Source organism: Dendrobium catenatum, unplaced genomic scaffold, assembly GCF_001605985.2.
Source record: "Dendrobium catenatum unplaced genomic scaffold, ASM160598v2 fragScaff_scaffold_1626, whole genome shotgun sequence".
Lineage (NCBI taxonomy): Eukaryota > Viridiplantae > Streptophyta > Magnoliopsida > Asparagales > Orchidaceae > Dendrobium > Dendrobium catenatum.
Window position 1 is genome coordinate 320,274 of NW_021320088.1, and position 16,283 is coordinate 336,556.

Consider the following 16,283-nt stretch of genomic DNA (forward strand, 5'->3'; position numbering starts at 1 on the left):
AAGAGTGTCCCAAGCAATATAGTGCAAGCCTTGTTTGCCATTTTCTTTTTGCCTTAGAGAATTCCTACATAATTTGACAATTTTCATCAAAATGCTTTTAGGAATGAGGAGTGAGCTACCTAGTAGGAAATCATGTTCGATAGGCTGTTTTGATAAGTAATAATCTGCCAGCCAGAGATAACCACCTCGCTCCCCAGGAATTGAGTCTACACATTGCTTTCTCATTGGTGCTGTTGTAGTCTTCGGCCTTCATCCTTCTTACAGCCAACTTAATACCCAAGTAATAGAATTCTTTGACCTTTTTTTAACCCATAATTTTATTCAGTTTACTTCTTCTCCTCTTAGAAACTTTCCTACCATATAATATCATTGATTTCTGTGAATTGATGGCTTGGCCTGTCCAATTGCAATAACTTTTGAAAATTTTCTTCAGCCTTCTCACATTTTTACTGTAAGCTTCAGCAGTCACTAAGACATCATCAACAAACTATAAATGTGTGATTTTATCAGCATTTGTTGCTATTCTCATTCCCAGTAGCCTCTTGTGTTCATTGAGAGCTTTAGATAAAAGATCAGAGCATAGAATGAACAAGCTTGGAGACAACGGACACCCACCCCTGTCTGAACCCGCATTGTGCATTGATCCATTCGGTTCTTCGACCATTGATTACTATAGAAAGTTTTGGGTTTGAAACACACTGCATTATCCAATTTGATAATCTCTTCTGAAATCCTATTAGTTTCAACACTTGTTTCAACGTTTCCCAGATCATACAATCATATGCTTGCTCCATGTCAAGCTTCATGAGAAAATAACCAGGCTTCTCCACCGATGTCTTCATCTTGCATATAATCTCCTGGGTAATCAGACAATTATCTGAGATGCTCCTTCTCGGCACAAAGGCTCCTTGGTATTCAGAAATTACATCCGGGAGACAATTCTTAAATCTATTAAGAATCATACCGGCTGCCAATTTCTATATCATTTGACCGAGACATATTGGCCTGAATTTAGAACACTCTTTTGCATTTTGAATCTTCGGAATTAGAACAACCCTGTTTCCTTCCATTGCTCCGGCATTTCCCCTGTTTTGAAAAATTCTTCAATAGCATTTCAAGTAGTTCCTTCCACAATATTCCAATAATTCTTGAAGAAATATGCATTAGCACTATCTGCTCCAGGTGATTTATTGTTTCCCATATTATTAAGAGCTGCTTTCAACTCTTCATTAGTGAAATCGGATTCCAGGATTTTACTGACCTCATTTTGAATACAATCAAAGCTTTTGAAACTAGGCCAATTCCTCAATTCACAGATTCGTTTGCCCCACTTACTAATTAGGGTAGTGGGGTGAATGATATTTCCATGCATAAGGTGGGGAATGAGAAGTGTTTAGGTATGCTTGTGGATTGTTTTGTATGTGGATGAATGTGAAATTCAGAATAAATAAATTCTTAGTTTTCTGGGCCTTCCATTTTGAATAAACAAGGCTCTAGTAGATTGCAGGATTTATAAAGGTGGTTCCTAATCCTAGTCAATTTGATGAGATTATGAAGAAAAAGAAGTTAGAAGGAGGAGATAAATTAGCAGGAGGGGATTCTAACACTTTTATAAATTAATGTCATCCATTTTGCTTTGGAATTATAGGGGAGCCAATAAGAAAGAGGCTTCCAATTATTTGAGGGAAGTTATAAAAGTTAACAACCCAGTTTATTTCTTTTTAATGGAGATAAAATTAGATATTATTAATAGGGATAATGTAAACAAGATTATTGGTGATGGTTTGGAATTTTACCACTTCTTGATTGTAGGTATGTCTGGAGTGATATTATTGATTTGGAGGAATCAATATTCCTCATTCGCATTACTGGATTCATCCAACCAATGTGTCACAGGTTGGTTGAAGACACCTAATTCTGGTGAATGGGTTCTTTTTATTATGTATTGTAAAAAGGATTCCAATGCTAGGAGATTATTCTAAGAAAGCATTGAATCTTATTTGTCTAATGACCATCCAATTGCAGTGGGGGGGAGATGTTAATTGCATCATTTCTGGGTGGGATAAAAGAAATGGGCAAAAATTTGTATCATTGTATCGTCCTTAGGAAATGAAAATACTTATGGCAAATAATGATTTGCGTGATATTGGGTGTGTAGGACCTCAATTCACTTGATATAATAATAACGAAGGTAGTGCAAGGATTTGGGAAAAAGTTGGATAGATGTTTGATGAATTTTGAACCACTTAAAAATTTTCATTAGCCATTATATGAGATCTTCCTAGAGTTGTATTATATCATTGTCTGATCCTTCTAAGTATTTCAAGTTATCCTTATTCACTTAATAAGATGATGAGATTTAAAGACATTTGGGCATCTTATCTAGCATCTTGGAATGTGTTTATCAGAAGTTGGTGTAATGTATGTTTAGGTAATGTAGCAGAAATTCTCGAAAGGAAAATAAGCAGATTGCCTAGAGCTCTTTTTTATTGGAGTAAGAACTAGCTTAATGAACTAATGAATTTAAAAGATGATCTTAAATCTCAAAATTCATTATTAATGGATGAAGTATGCTTGAAGTTGGGTCTGAGTCCAAACAAATTACAAGAATTTAGATGGAATGTTCATGAATTGAACATTATGCTTGCTAGGCCGGCAACCTGGTGAAAGCAAAGATCGAATGTGAGATGGATTGGAGATGGGGATGAGTGTACCAAATTTTTTAATGCTTATGCTTCAGCTAGTACGAATGTCAATTGAATATGTCATATTAAGAATAATGATGGGGAGGCAGTGGATGATGAATCTACTATTAAAGATACTAAATTTCAATTATTTCAAAAGAAGTGGAGTAAAAAAAGTTGCAAGTTAAATGGATGGCTGGATTTTCTTATGGATAAACAAGTGGATTAAAATCTTCATGCTATGCTGGATGAATATTTTAGGATGGATGAAATATGGGAAGAGGTTGGGAGTTTGGGAAGTTTCAAATCTCCTAAATCTTATTGGAACTTGTGAAAGTAGATACTTGGAAAGTACATCATTATTTCTTTAAAATAGAATAGATGCCCCATGGTTGGAAAGATATGTTGGTGGTTCTCATTCCCAAAGTTCAAAATGAAATGGAGCTTTTTAAATTAAGTCAAAATATTCTTTTTTTTTTATTATTATTTATAAAGTGGTAGCTAGGGGTGTCAACTTTTGACCCGACCCGGACCCGACCCGGAAAATCCGGGTTGAACCCGACCCGTTTGATAAACGGGTCGGGTTCGGGTTCGTAAATTTGGCCCGTTTGATTAAACGGGTCGGGTCGGGTTGACCCGCCGGGTTGCCGGGTCAACCCGACAACCCGTTTAATTTAAAAAAAATAGAAATTTCCCGCCCGGCTGACCGCTGCCCCAGCCCGAGCTGCCCGCTGCCTGCCTGCCCAGCCCGAGCTGGACCCGAACCCGACGGGTTGACCCGAATTGACACCCCTAGTGGTAGCTAAGTTGATTCTAAAAAAGCAATATATATATATATATATATATTTCATCCATTCCCGAGGAGTAGGTAGCTTTTGGGCCTGGAAGATCAATATATGAGCATTATCTGCTTACTCATGAAGTTTTTAGCAAATTTAGAATATTTAAAGCTAAATTTGGTCTGCTGGCATTAAAACCAGGCATCAAGCAAGTATATGATAGAATGGTATGGCTGCATTGTCTCAATAAATCAAAGATTTTCATTTCTTGTGAGTAGAAGTGAATTTGAGTGGATTCAAGCAAAGAAAGGTTTATGACATTGTTTTCCTCTATCACTTTTTTGTTTATCATGTCCTCGTATCTGCTTCTAAAGATATTCATCAAAGATGAACTATTTTGGGTATCATGATATCACTAAAGATGGAAAAGATATCTCATATTTTTTATGCAGATAACATATTGATGTTCTAAGGAAATATTAAATCTTCTCAGAGAATTAAGAAGATAATTTTTTAGTATTACCTCTGGATTGGACAAAAAATTAACAAATCCAAATCATCTATGATTTGTGGGAAAGTTGTATCTAAGAGAAGGAACAAAAAGCTTGCATGTGTTTTGAATTATAACTTTTTAAAAGAGATTAATTATTTGGTGGTGAAGATTGTGTTGAAAAGGTTGGAAGTTGTTGACTTCCAAATCAATATTGATTATGTTGTAGATAGATTGAATGCTTGGGAAAATTGTTTCATATATATTGTAGGAAGAATTTATCTCCTAAAATCTTCTTTATTGACTCATCCTTCTTATCTTTTTATTCATTTGTTGATTCCTAGATGCGTTCTTTATGATCTTAACCAATAACATAGGAAATTTGAATGTCATAAAGATAAATGGTGACTAGGAATTATTATGTATCTTGGGATGATTTATATCTTCATAATAAGAATGGTGGAATGGATCTATACTCAGCTAATCTAGGCAGAGCCTTTGAGGGTTCAATTGGCTTGGAATTTCATTCAAAAATTGGACTCCTTATTTAATAGGAGTATAATAGTTAAATATGGTATAAATGCTTGGAATGGGGAGGTGAAGAGAAGATCTTCAACAACATCAAAAATTTTGGTTGATGGATTTAATTTCCTCAATATATTGATTAGATAAGAGACTATCCATGGAGAAATTGTAAGAATTATAGAAGACACTTGGATTCCTTACAGGAATTTAAAAAAATGGACAACTGTTTGTGATTTCAATAAATTACCTAGCATGAAAGTGGTTCAAATATTGAATGGATTTTATAAATGGGATGTTTCTGAGATTTAGAACCTTTTTGGGATAATTTGGCTAAGCTTATTCTTCAAACTCCAATATATGATAATCAGATAGAGGATCAACTAGAATTATTGTTGGGAAAGTCTGGCAAATTTGTAGCATTAATGGATTTTGTGAAGTCTACTAATGTTGGAGTGGGGGATTCTTTGAGCGTGAAATGGATGAAGTATTTAAAACTGACACCGAGGGAATTTGTTTTTTTGTGGAGGGTTATTAAAAATGCTTTCCCAACCAATGAGAGGTTGAACCAAACAAGGTTATAAGCCATTAACTTATGCTCTAAAGGATATCGATAAATTGAAAATGTTTGACATATTGTAGTTTGTTACCAAATTATGCATGAAGTTCTTATAAAAATTGGTGAATGGAGAATTATTTTGTGAAAGTATTAGAATGTTTCAAAGATCTAAAATAGAATTCTAAGAAAAAAATTGTCTATTGTTAGAACATATTGCATTATAGATTTCCTTGCTTGTAAAGGAATGAATGATGTGAAGCATGGAAATTCAATTGAACCTCTAGTGTGGAGTGTTATTAAGGTTCTTACTTCATCAAGGAAAACTCACTTAAATCTTATTTGGGAAAACTAGGATGCTAACCTACATAGGCAGCAATTTTATTCTTGGCATCTCCTTTCTCTCGAATGGATTAAAACTAATATTTCTGTAGCTCTCTACAAATCAAATCAGGATAGTATTGGAATCATTATAAGGGACCATAGATGAAGACTCAAAAGGATTTTGGAAAGAAATTGTTTCTTTGGAACATTGCTTAACTCAAAAGGATTTTGGAAAGAAATTGTTTCTTTGGAACATTGCTTAAGTCGAGCAAATGGCAATTTTACCTATAAAAGAAATTATTCAAAATTGGATGTTTGAATTGAAAGGAATTATGATTGACGGAGTCCGTCAAAGTGAATGTTATCAGAATGCTATAGTCAACAATGAATTCTCTCAAGCTACAGAATATGGTGCTATTACAGGATGACATTTCCTTCTTAAAGGATTTCAATCAAGTTCATTTTTCTTTATGTTCGTAGAGATTGTTATAAGTTGGCATATTTTTGGGCTTCATATGCCATCTTGGGTGATTTCCTTTGGGATGATGTAATAGATCAATCCTTTCCAACAACATTTTTTGAGTTGTTTAGGAAGGATTCTGATAGAATAGTTATCACATAGGTTTTTAGTAAACTTTGTTTTTTATTTTAACAATGCTATCTGCATTTCCTAAAAAAAAAAGTTAAATTAAACTCAAAAAGCCTTATTTTAATTAAGTATTTATTTAGGTTTAATAGAACTTATTCAATTTTATTTATTTTATTGGATTGAATTAAATATGATTTATTATTTGAATTTGTTTAATTTAAATCATTAATTTTTTTTATTATTCCGTAATTTTAGTTTTGTCTAATTATTTAAGAATTTAATGTTTTTATTTAATTTAGAATAATTTATTTTATTTACTAAAATTAAATTATTTAATTTTTATTAAAAATTTTATTTTTTATTTATTTAAATTTATTTAACATTTTTAAATTTTCTTTTTTAAAACTAATTTATTTAATCAAATTAAATTAAATGTTTAAATAATTTATGAATAACCATTATATTTTTTTAAATTTTGTTGAGTTTCTAATTTGTTTTTTTTTTAGTTTATTTACTTTTGAAAATATTTGATAAATCATTTAAAAACCTTAATGGTGGGTTTTACAAAAGTTTTACTTTTAAATTTACATGGAATTTTAATTATTTAATATTTAATAAATTCTAATTACTATTTATAGTTCAATGCAATGGAGTTCTTATTATTAAGATTTATGTTTTTTTTTTAATGATTTTACAAATTTAGCCTTTATTATTTAATTATTTACTTAGGATCTTAGGATATTTTGTATTTTTGTAATAAATGAACTTCACTCATCGTGCAATCATTAACTTTTTTTTTCCCATAAAAAAGATATTTCGCCATTAAAGCTAAAAGAGGGTATTGTTCTTGGTTTTGTAAGCATGACTAAACAAGGAGAATCCTCTAGGATCACTGGGATGTTATTCTTTCTGTTGGACTATTTTTAGAAGTTTGGCATCCCCCTCCACCCGAGTGGTATAAAATAAATGTTGATGCTTCACTATAGGGTAATAATGAGGCAGGTATTGGTGGCATTATTCAAGATTGTAAAGGAAGGTTTTTTATAGCATATGGTTTTGATAAAATTCATTGGGGCATTGCTCAATTGGAGCTAGTGGCTTTTAAATCCTTGAATGAAGTGTTACAAGAATGGACACAAGATGGCAAAGGTATTATTATTGAGGGTAATAATAAAAATGTGATCCAATTTCTTCATATGTTGTACAGCAAATCGAAGAAATCAATGGGGAGCATTGAAGATGAAGATCTTTTGTTTTTTAGTAATTGCAATAATGTTCTTTTTCATTTTGTTGGTCACGATTGTAATAAGTTATCGGATTATTGTCCTAACTTAGCTTTCTCGTATGATTTTACTTGGGATTTGTTATGTGAGAGTAAACTTCCTTCTTCTTTTGTTCATTTAGTGAAGGAAGAAAGTGATAGGGTGGTTTACTCTCAATAGTTTGTATCTAGGCTTTTTGGTTCTTTTTTATTATTAATGTATTTTACATTCTTCAAAAAAATAAAGCAAAAAGAGGGGAACAAAAAAGTACAAACAAGAAAAAGAAAACAATAATACCTCCCCAATAAAAAAGAGCAGGAAAACACAAATAACTAAAGAAAAAAACAACCAACAAAAGAAAAGAGCGAATAAAAAAACCCCACTTTTGAAAATGAGAGATCTCCCCAAAATAGAATGATCTCAATAATAATCATTTTGGGGGCCCAAATCCACTCTCAAGATCTCTTTAGTTTCTTTTTTCCTATATCGAGGGGCAGTAGTGATAGGCCCCAGCAGTTTTAATTCTTTTTGAAGGACTATAGGTCTTTGCTTGAGGAGGTTTAGACTATTGTTGGAGATATCCAACTACTAAGGTTTTTGAATCAGCTCTGGGATGGAATCAGTTGAGGATGGAAAGGGATGTCTCATTTACTTTCCTTTAGAAGGGTGGGCGGGAAGATCACCTTTCTGCTTATGCATTCTCTTTCTTGTGATGAAATTCCAAGTTCCGAAATAATCAAAAGTTTTGGAAGATGAAGAATCAAATTGCTTAATACGCATTGGAATAGTTGGATTCTCTATAGTTGAAGGTTGAATAGTGTTGTCAACAGACTGCCGCTTGTTCTTGCAAGGGCAAGATTTTACTTTATGGCCAATAATTCCACAATGAAAACAAAGATGTGAAATCCCCTCATACTCAACTCTTTGAAAAATCCTTCCATTTATGCCTTTAATCCAAAAGCCTTGGTAGAGTTTCTGAGTTAGATCAATGCGAATGCACACTCTAGCAAAAGAACTTTGACCCCAAGAGGTTGAATGTTCATCCATCCAAAGAGGTTTTCCAATCGTAGCAACCATACGGGTAATATTGGAAGGATCCCAATACATCAAGGAAAGCTGAGGAAGCTAGACCCAAATTTGTAATGCAAACCCCTTCATGTCCTCAAGATAAAAGGAAGATGACCACCGATCAAGACCAATAATGCTTTAGACTAGAATCCATGGACCACCCCTAAGGATGACATCAAGAGCTTGAGGGCTTTGAAAAATACAAAAAAAAAAGGAGCAATGTTGATCAATTGAAACTCCCCAACATGAGACCATTGCCTTGATAGTTCACATTTGAACCAAGAAAAAGAGATCCGCTTGCCTAGAAGTTTCCCAACTTGGGCACATTCCAATTTAGCTATATTTTCTTGAACCTTGTCCAAGTTAAGGATCAAAGAAATACCATCCTCATCAAGCACCTCTTGTTTGATAATATTATCTAATGGAGTATAAGAGAACTTGCTCCAAGCAAAATGACCTAGGTTACGGTCACCAAACACCCTAGACTATTTTAAGAAATCCTATTTATGAGAATGGCGCTGAGATTTTGCACCAATTGCTCCCAAGGAAAGCGTAGGGAGCTGTGAAGCATTAAGACAAATAGTTGGAGCGCAATTTTTTGGAACTAGAAGATCTTGAGCTGCAGTAATGGGGTGGTTAACCCTATTGGAATCTAATCTACAATCCAAACTTTTCACACACTATAAATTAGCATCAAAATTATATTCTGGCACATCAAGATCATCATACCATCCATACATGGATTATTCCGAAAACCCACCAAATGATAGCAATCGGACAAAGGCTCACGAATAAAAGAAATGTCCTGAGCAGACTCCAATGACGGCTCAATGCAATCCTTACTGCTACACATCAACACATCCACAGTGACAAAGAAAACCTAATCACAACGAACACTGGACATGTCATGATCAGGCTTCAACACAGGTTCGCACATATGAATACCATCTAAGGAAGGTTGTCAAGATCCACAGAAGAAGCATCAGCAGCGAAATGCTCTGAATCAGCTAAAATGGCATCATTAAGAACCTACTCGCAAGCTTCAGAATCCATTACTTCCAATATCTTCCAACAGTTCCCTTTCCTAGTAGCCTTCCTACGATTGTTACTCCCACTAGATTATGCAGAATACCGTCTGCCTCTCCTACCGGCCATCTTCAACCCAAAATAGCGCAATGGTTGCCAATGACCACAACTAAGTCAGTGAACTCCTCGCTCCCATTCCGATTGAATCCTCTTGTGTGCTTGTTGATCTATCGCAATTATCAACTTAGCACAATGATGACTTGATATGACAATTTAAAAAGGTTTGAAGTCATTTGGACTTATAGTTTAAATTTAATTATATTATTTATTTATTATATTTTCTTTAGTTTTTAAATATTTTTATTTATCATATTACATGATGCTTTTCTTATTTTTCCTTGATAGATTTAATAAATTTTTGAACAATGAAATTTAGTTGGTATTTTTTTCTATTTAATTATTTTTAATCAATTATTTAATTTCTTTTAGGAAAGTCACACAGGGGCTTACGCTTTGATTAAAATAAAGATTACAAGGTCCTTTAAGGGACCTCGAGTTTACCACTGCTAAAAAAAGTTATAAGACGCATTGATTAAAATAAGGATTACAAGGTCCTTTAAAGGGACCTCGAGTTTACCACTGCTAAAAAAAGTTATAAGAAAATTAAAAGAAAAACTTACGAGCTTAAGTTCCCTCCCAAAAAAATTTACAAAATAACCTTGGTACATTCTACGAGGGTGATAAGCAGCTAACACCTAAAAATAGAGGAGATCCTCTGATAAACTGTAAGCATAATCTTTCCTCCAAAAAAATTAGTAACCTACAAAAAAATACCAGAAGAAATGTGCAAAATAACAAGAGCAGCACAAGAGAAATTGCAAAACGAAACATAAGATATGCAAAGATAAATGGGATCCCTAGAATTTATGATAGTGATCTCATTAATAATATAATACAGAATACCATAGACACAACCATCATTGAAAAAGAAGAAGACATAGATAAATAACAACCAAGGGGGACTGATATGGATACAACTAGCACCAGCATAAAATGAAGCTATAGGTAATATTAAGAAGCAACCCCATATTCATAATGAAATGGAAGCCACCGGAAATAACAAAATTCTCAGGTAGAACCTCCAGAAAAATAGCAGAAAGGCTAGCAAATAGAATCAGACAGTCATGCGAACAAAATAAAAGGAAGACAAACAGAGAGCCATCCAACTGAAAAGTCCTTATAATACCATAATCTAAAAATTGCTACATGGTGAAATTATAATTCTCCATCCGAGAAGATAAATGCAATACATAATCATCATCAAGCAAATGATTAGGATTAACCCAATAACTCATCATCCTGTAACTAGTAAATGAGCTCCTGTCACCACACCGAAAGTAACAGTCCTTGAAATAAAAAAACATTATCGAGCTGAAGAGTGAAAATTCTAATCAAACATGAACCTAAAAGGCCATATGCGGTTCAATTCTCAAACATGTTATAGGGAGGTTTAATCCAATAAATCAACTTTAAAATATCATTGTTAAAATTATCTTTAAGGTAATCCCAAATTCCTTGGAAACATAAGAAAAACCTTTAAATTCTTAGAAATCAGAAGATTGGCATTAAACAATTTAACATCTTTATCTTTTATGTTCCTAAAAATATAATCATGATGAATAACAATACTATTAAAAAGCAAGCTATTCCTAGCGTTCCAGATGTACCAAAGAAAAAGAGACGGGATGATATTGGAGATATGGCCACAAGAGTTAGTGAACCAAAGACTAATAATATCCTTCATAGAGATGTTACCATTATAATGATTAAGCTTAAATGTACCCTCAAAATGAATCCAAATTATAAAAGCAATAGGCCCATATACAAAAACATGATGTAAATTCTCCACATGGTAACAACATTGTCACTTAGAAGGCAAAATAAAACCTCTTTTCATTAAAATATCATCCTTTAACACATACTTGTGCATAATTATCTAAATAAATGTAGCAATAGTGGAAGGGATACTTTTATGTCAAACCGTGGAAATGATTTTTGACTTAGATTGCTTAGTTCCAATAATATTCCATGCATCCATGATTTTGAAAATGCCACTACTAGTCATATTGCACAAAAAAAATCATAAACTTCATTATGTAAGGGAACTTGCAAGATGTGATGAGGGATAATGGATTTGGGAATAACTTGAGCAGGTTTCCTATAAGTCCAACTATTGTTCTCAATAAAGTAGTTAACCATAATAGTAGAACTAGAGATTGAGTGAAGGATATGATCAATAAAAGTTTGACTCAGCCATTGATCCTGCCAAAAGAAAGGGTTAGCACAACCAATACCCCAATTAATGTAAGGCACCGCTTTCCGCTTGACATTACCAAGTTTTTTTCCAAAATCTAGAGTCCCCCTTGTTATTCGTACAAAAGTTATGATATTTGCCAACACAGTATTTAACAGTCATAAACTCGGACCAAATACTAATTCAGCACAAAAATTAAACCATAAATTAAAAGAGTCCGTGGGCTAAATTTTCCATATCCTTGCACCCTAAGGAACCTTCCTCTAACACACCACAAGAATAGCTCCAAGAAGACCAGATGATTTTAAAATTATCACTTTTGCCTTTTAAAAAAATTTATTTATCATTTTATCATATTTACTATAAACTGTTATAGAATGTTGAAAAAATTGAAAGATATAAATCGAAAAGGAGCAAAGAACATTCTTAATCAGCACCAATCTACCACAAGCTAAGGAATTTAAATTCCCAAGAGTTAAGCTTATTATTCACAGCAATAATAAGATCTTCATAGAGGAATGATCTCTTACAACCTTGGAAAAGAGAAACACCTAAGTTTTTTAAGGGGAGAGATCTTTGTAAAAAACTATAAAACTGTTAATAACATTAATGCAATTAGCTAGAATATTTTTAGAGTGGATAAAATAACACTTATTTTTATTAAGATTTAAATCACTCAATAATTCAAAATGGCTCAAAAAATGGATAAGGACACTAACCATAATCTCATAACCCTTAGATAAAATGGTAACATCATCCGCAAAGCATAAATGGCAGATAGGCATGCCATTAAGGGATCTATTACAAATATTAGGTTGTCTACATAGAGGAGGGTAAGACCTCTTGAAATTTACTCAGCCGTTATGAAGAACAAAGAAGGGGAGATGAGGTCCCCTTATCTAATGCAATGAGACGATTTAAGGAAGCCATTGGTTTTACTAATAACTATAATAGAAAAGTAGGAACTTTCAATATAGTGTTGAATCAAAGAAATAAATTTTGAGTTAAAAACAAGTAACATTAAAACATGAAATAATTTTTTTTTAATTTATGTTATCATAAGCTTTAACAATATCTAGCTTTAAGATAAGATTCCCACCTCTCACTTTGAGGTCTAAATCATAAACAGGTTCTTGAGCCAAAAGAATACTATCAAAAATAGCTCTACCTTTGACAATACCCATTTGAAAAGATAGGATCATTTTAGAAAGAACAAGAGACAATCATTCCATAAAGATTTTTAAAATCATTTTGCTAAAGGAGCAACACAGACTAATAGGATGGAAGTTAACCCACTTATTAGCAACCACCTTTTTGGGAATAAGCATAATAAAAGCACAAGAGAAAAACTTAGGAATAGAATTACAATTATAAAAATTCAAAATAGCAGCAAATAAATCATCAAAAATAAAATTCCAAACTTTTTGAAAAAAATATATAGTAAAATCGTTAGTCTCAGCCACAAAGTAAGCATTCGAAGAAAAAACAATCTTTTTTACTTCCTGCAATGAATGAAATAGAGTAAGAGTGTTATTATCCACCTCATTGATAATGTAAGGAATAGGCTCAGGGTGGTCAAAAGGAAGAGGTTCAAAATTTTATTGAATCTATTAGTAAAGTGCTCAACAATAGACTTAGCAATGTCTTCCTCATCCTCAATTGAGTACCCATCATGAAGATCAATTTTGTTAATAAAACTTTTTGCTTTGTTTTTCTCACCAAAGAATGAAATAGTATTATTATCCCCTACAATAAGATGTTTCAAAGAAGATTTTTATTTCCAGTAAACCTGCTTTTCCTCTTGCATTTTGAGCATGGAATTCTTAGCCTTTTTCAAATTATTATAATTGATATTAGAAGGATTCATTTGACAAATACTCTCACAAAAAATGACATTCTCCTCAGCAGCAAAAATATTAGAAAAAAGATTTTTAAAAACATTTGTATTCCACCAACTAATTTTATATTTTAGTCTTTTGAGCATGAGCCACAATCTTGCCATACCAACGACATTATTATCAGGATGTAGAGGAGCCTCCCAATTCTTTTTAACCAAATCTTTGAAAGAGTTATCGAGCAACCACATTTTTTGAAATCTAAAAGTTGGAATAGTGCTATGATGCCTATAATTAATGCCATCAAGCATAGGAGAATGATCAGAGCAAGTTTTGCTTAAATGATCAATAAATGTGTAGATACTATATTTTATGCATAAATTATTAAAAAGCCCATAATCTAACTGTTGTCACAGATTTGCATGATTCCAAGTAAAAGGAGTACCATTGAAGCCAGTATCAACCAAATTACAGTCCATCATTATGCCATTAAAATCCTCCATAGATTGGTAAATTTGATTAGTGCCACCAAGCCATTAAGAAGGGTTAGAAATAGTATTAAAGTGACCACCAACTAACCAAGGGGAGTTAATTAAACTACTAAAGGTAGTAAGCTGATTCCATAAAACCATTCTAATAAAATGGGGAGAAAAACCATAAACAAAAGAAGCATAAAACTTAAACTGCATAAAATTGACTTTAAAGGCAAAACTTAAGAGAAATCACCAATGACATAAAAAAATATCAGTTCCTTCCAAAAAATCTAGATTTTTTTAGAAACGTTCGCTATACTGTGACTAAAACCAAGGACTCTAGTCATTTTGCCCAGCTTAGTAACAAAAATGAGAGATTCAGGTAGGTAAGGAAAAGAACATTATGACTACAGCACAAATTTTTAACCCTAATTCTCAAAGAGGGACAACATGTACCCCTAATATTCCAAATAATCACTTTAATCATTTGATTGCAGTTTAATGGAAGTTTGATAATGGGTATTTCTAGGAGATTGCACATTTAGGTTATTCATTTTCTTATTTTTCTTGCTGTTGAGTGAAATCATGTTTATCATTAGCAAAATCTTTAGAAACATTAGTAATATCATTTGCATCATGATTAATATTAGAAGAAACATTAATACTTATACCGTTAGCATCCTTTTGGCCCGTAGCTCTCTCGTCTAAACCATTTCCATTATTATGGTGAAAGATGCTATTGGCCTCATTACTAGCATGATCGGCCAACTCCACCTCCATAAATTCTACTTCTTCTAAACTCCCTTCTGAAATATTATCCTGGTCGTTGATCAAAGTATAATAAGAATTTATATTAGCACAAATATAATTAATTCCATAATAGTCCAAATCAAAAATATTTTTTGTTAGTATCACATGGCACATAAGAAGTAGTTTACATGGAATTTTGTCTAAAAGTAATTGCCACCATTTGCTCATCCGCATTTTGAACTATATTTATAACATGAAAAATAGATTCAAGTAAAAATTGAGGAGGATCATTAGATCCACCTACTTCCCTTGATATTTTATTCACGATATTCTTACTATCCTGTCTAGCATAGTTGATCTCTATAAGAAACACAGCATCCTCATTCCCTGAAATCTGAGGATGATTAACATGGTTGACCTGGGAATGTTTTTCCCTCGTTAATGGTTCCTATATTGGGTTAATGGTCTCATGAGATATCTGATCAACTAAAGCATTTTTATCCTTAGAAACTTTACCCGTATGCTTATTATCATGAGAGTGAGGGTGTAAAATAAAGCATTCTAAATTATAGTGGCCATGCATCTTACAGTAACTATATAAAATAGGAAAATTAATAAATTCAACTTTTTTTTTGAAACCCATTAACCTCCGACCCAATCTAGAATTCATTAGTATGTTTCTTAGAGATAACTATTTAAACCAATACATGAGGCACGGATGGATGAGATACTGACGCGGTCGTTTGGTCCATCTGTAAAGGTCTACAAAAAAAGGAAGCTAACACAAAAATAATTTGAGAAAAAAATGGAGCCTTAGGTTAGGAAAAGAAGTCCAAATAGGAGCTATAGGTGATTCCTTTCTCACATCAAAATCAGGAGTCCACTTAAGAAGAAACATTTGACAACCAAGAGTAAAATATGTTCTTCTAGAAAAAATACAAATTTAGTGTAAATCGTCATAGAGTTGTATCGCAATATAGTATTGATCCAACAATCCAATAGAAAAACTTCCAAAAAGTTTTAGCTTTAGAACGAACTTCTGAATCACATCAAGATTAGGTTGACAAAAAAAGAATTTACCAACCAAAGTAAATGAAAAGGGCACAGCTAAATGAGAAATAACTTTATGGTCAAACAACAAAGCTGACATGCCTTTAAAGGAAGTGTGAACCAAATCCAACTTTGCCGTTGTATAAGAAAAATGATCGGTAAGAACATTTTTAAAAGATAGAGATTTATTAGGGCCCGTCAAAGAGAATGATGGTTTCAATGATGATGGGGTCATCATCATCAAAAGCTCACAAAAAAGGCAATAAAATAATACCACATAATTAAAGAAATGATTAGATAAAGACAAAATCCAACAAAAAACAACATAAAAAAAGATCCACAATAGCTGAAATGAGGCTGTAATAGGGAAACCCTAGAATCATCGGAGTATCCCCAAAGCAGTGAAACACTGAGAAGCATTCTCGTAGGTAAATTATATGCTTAAATTTAGGGGTTGTAATTGATAGACAAAATGAGCTCAATTTTGTTTAAAATTTAAACTATGAGACAAGGATAGCCTGAGAGCCTAAGGTTTAATTAAACTTGAACAAATTAAGTATC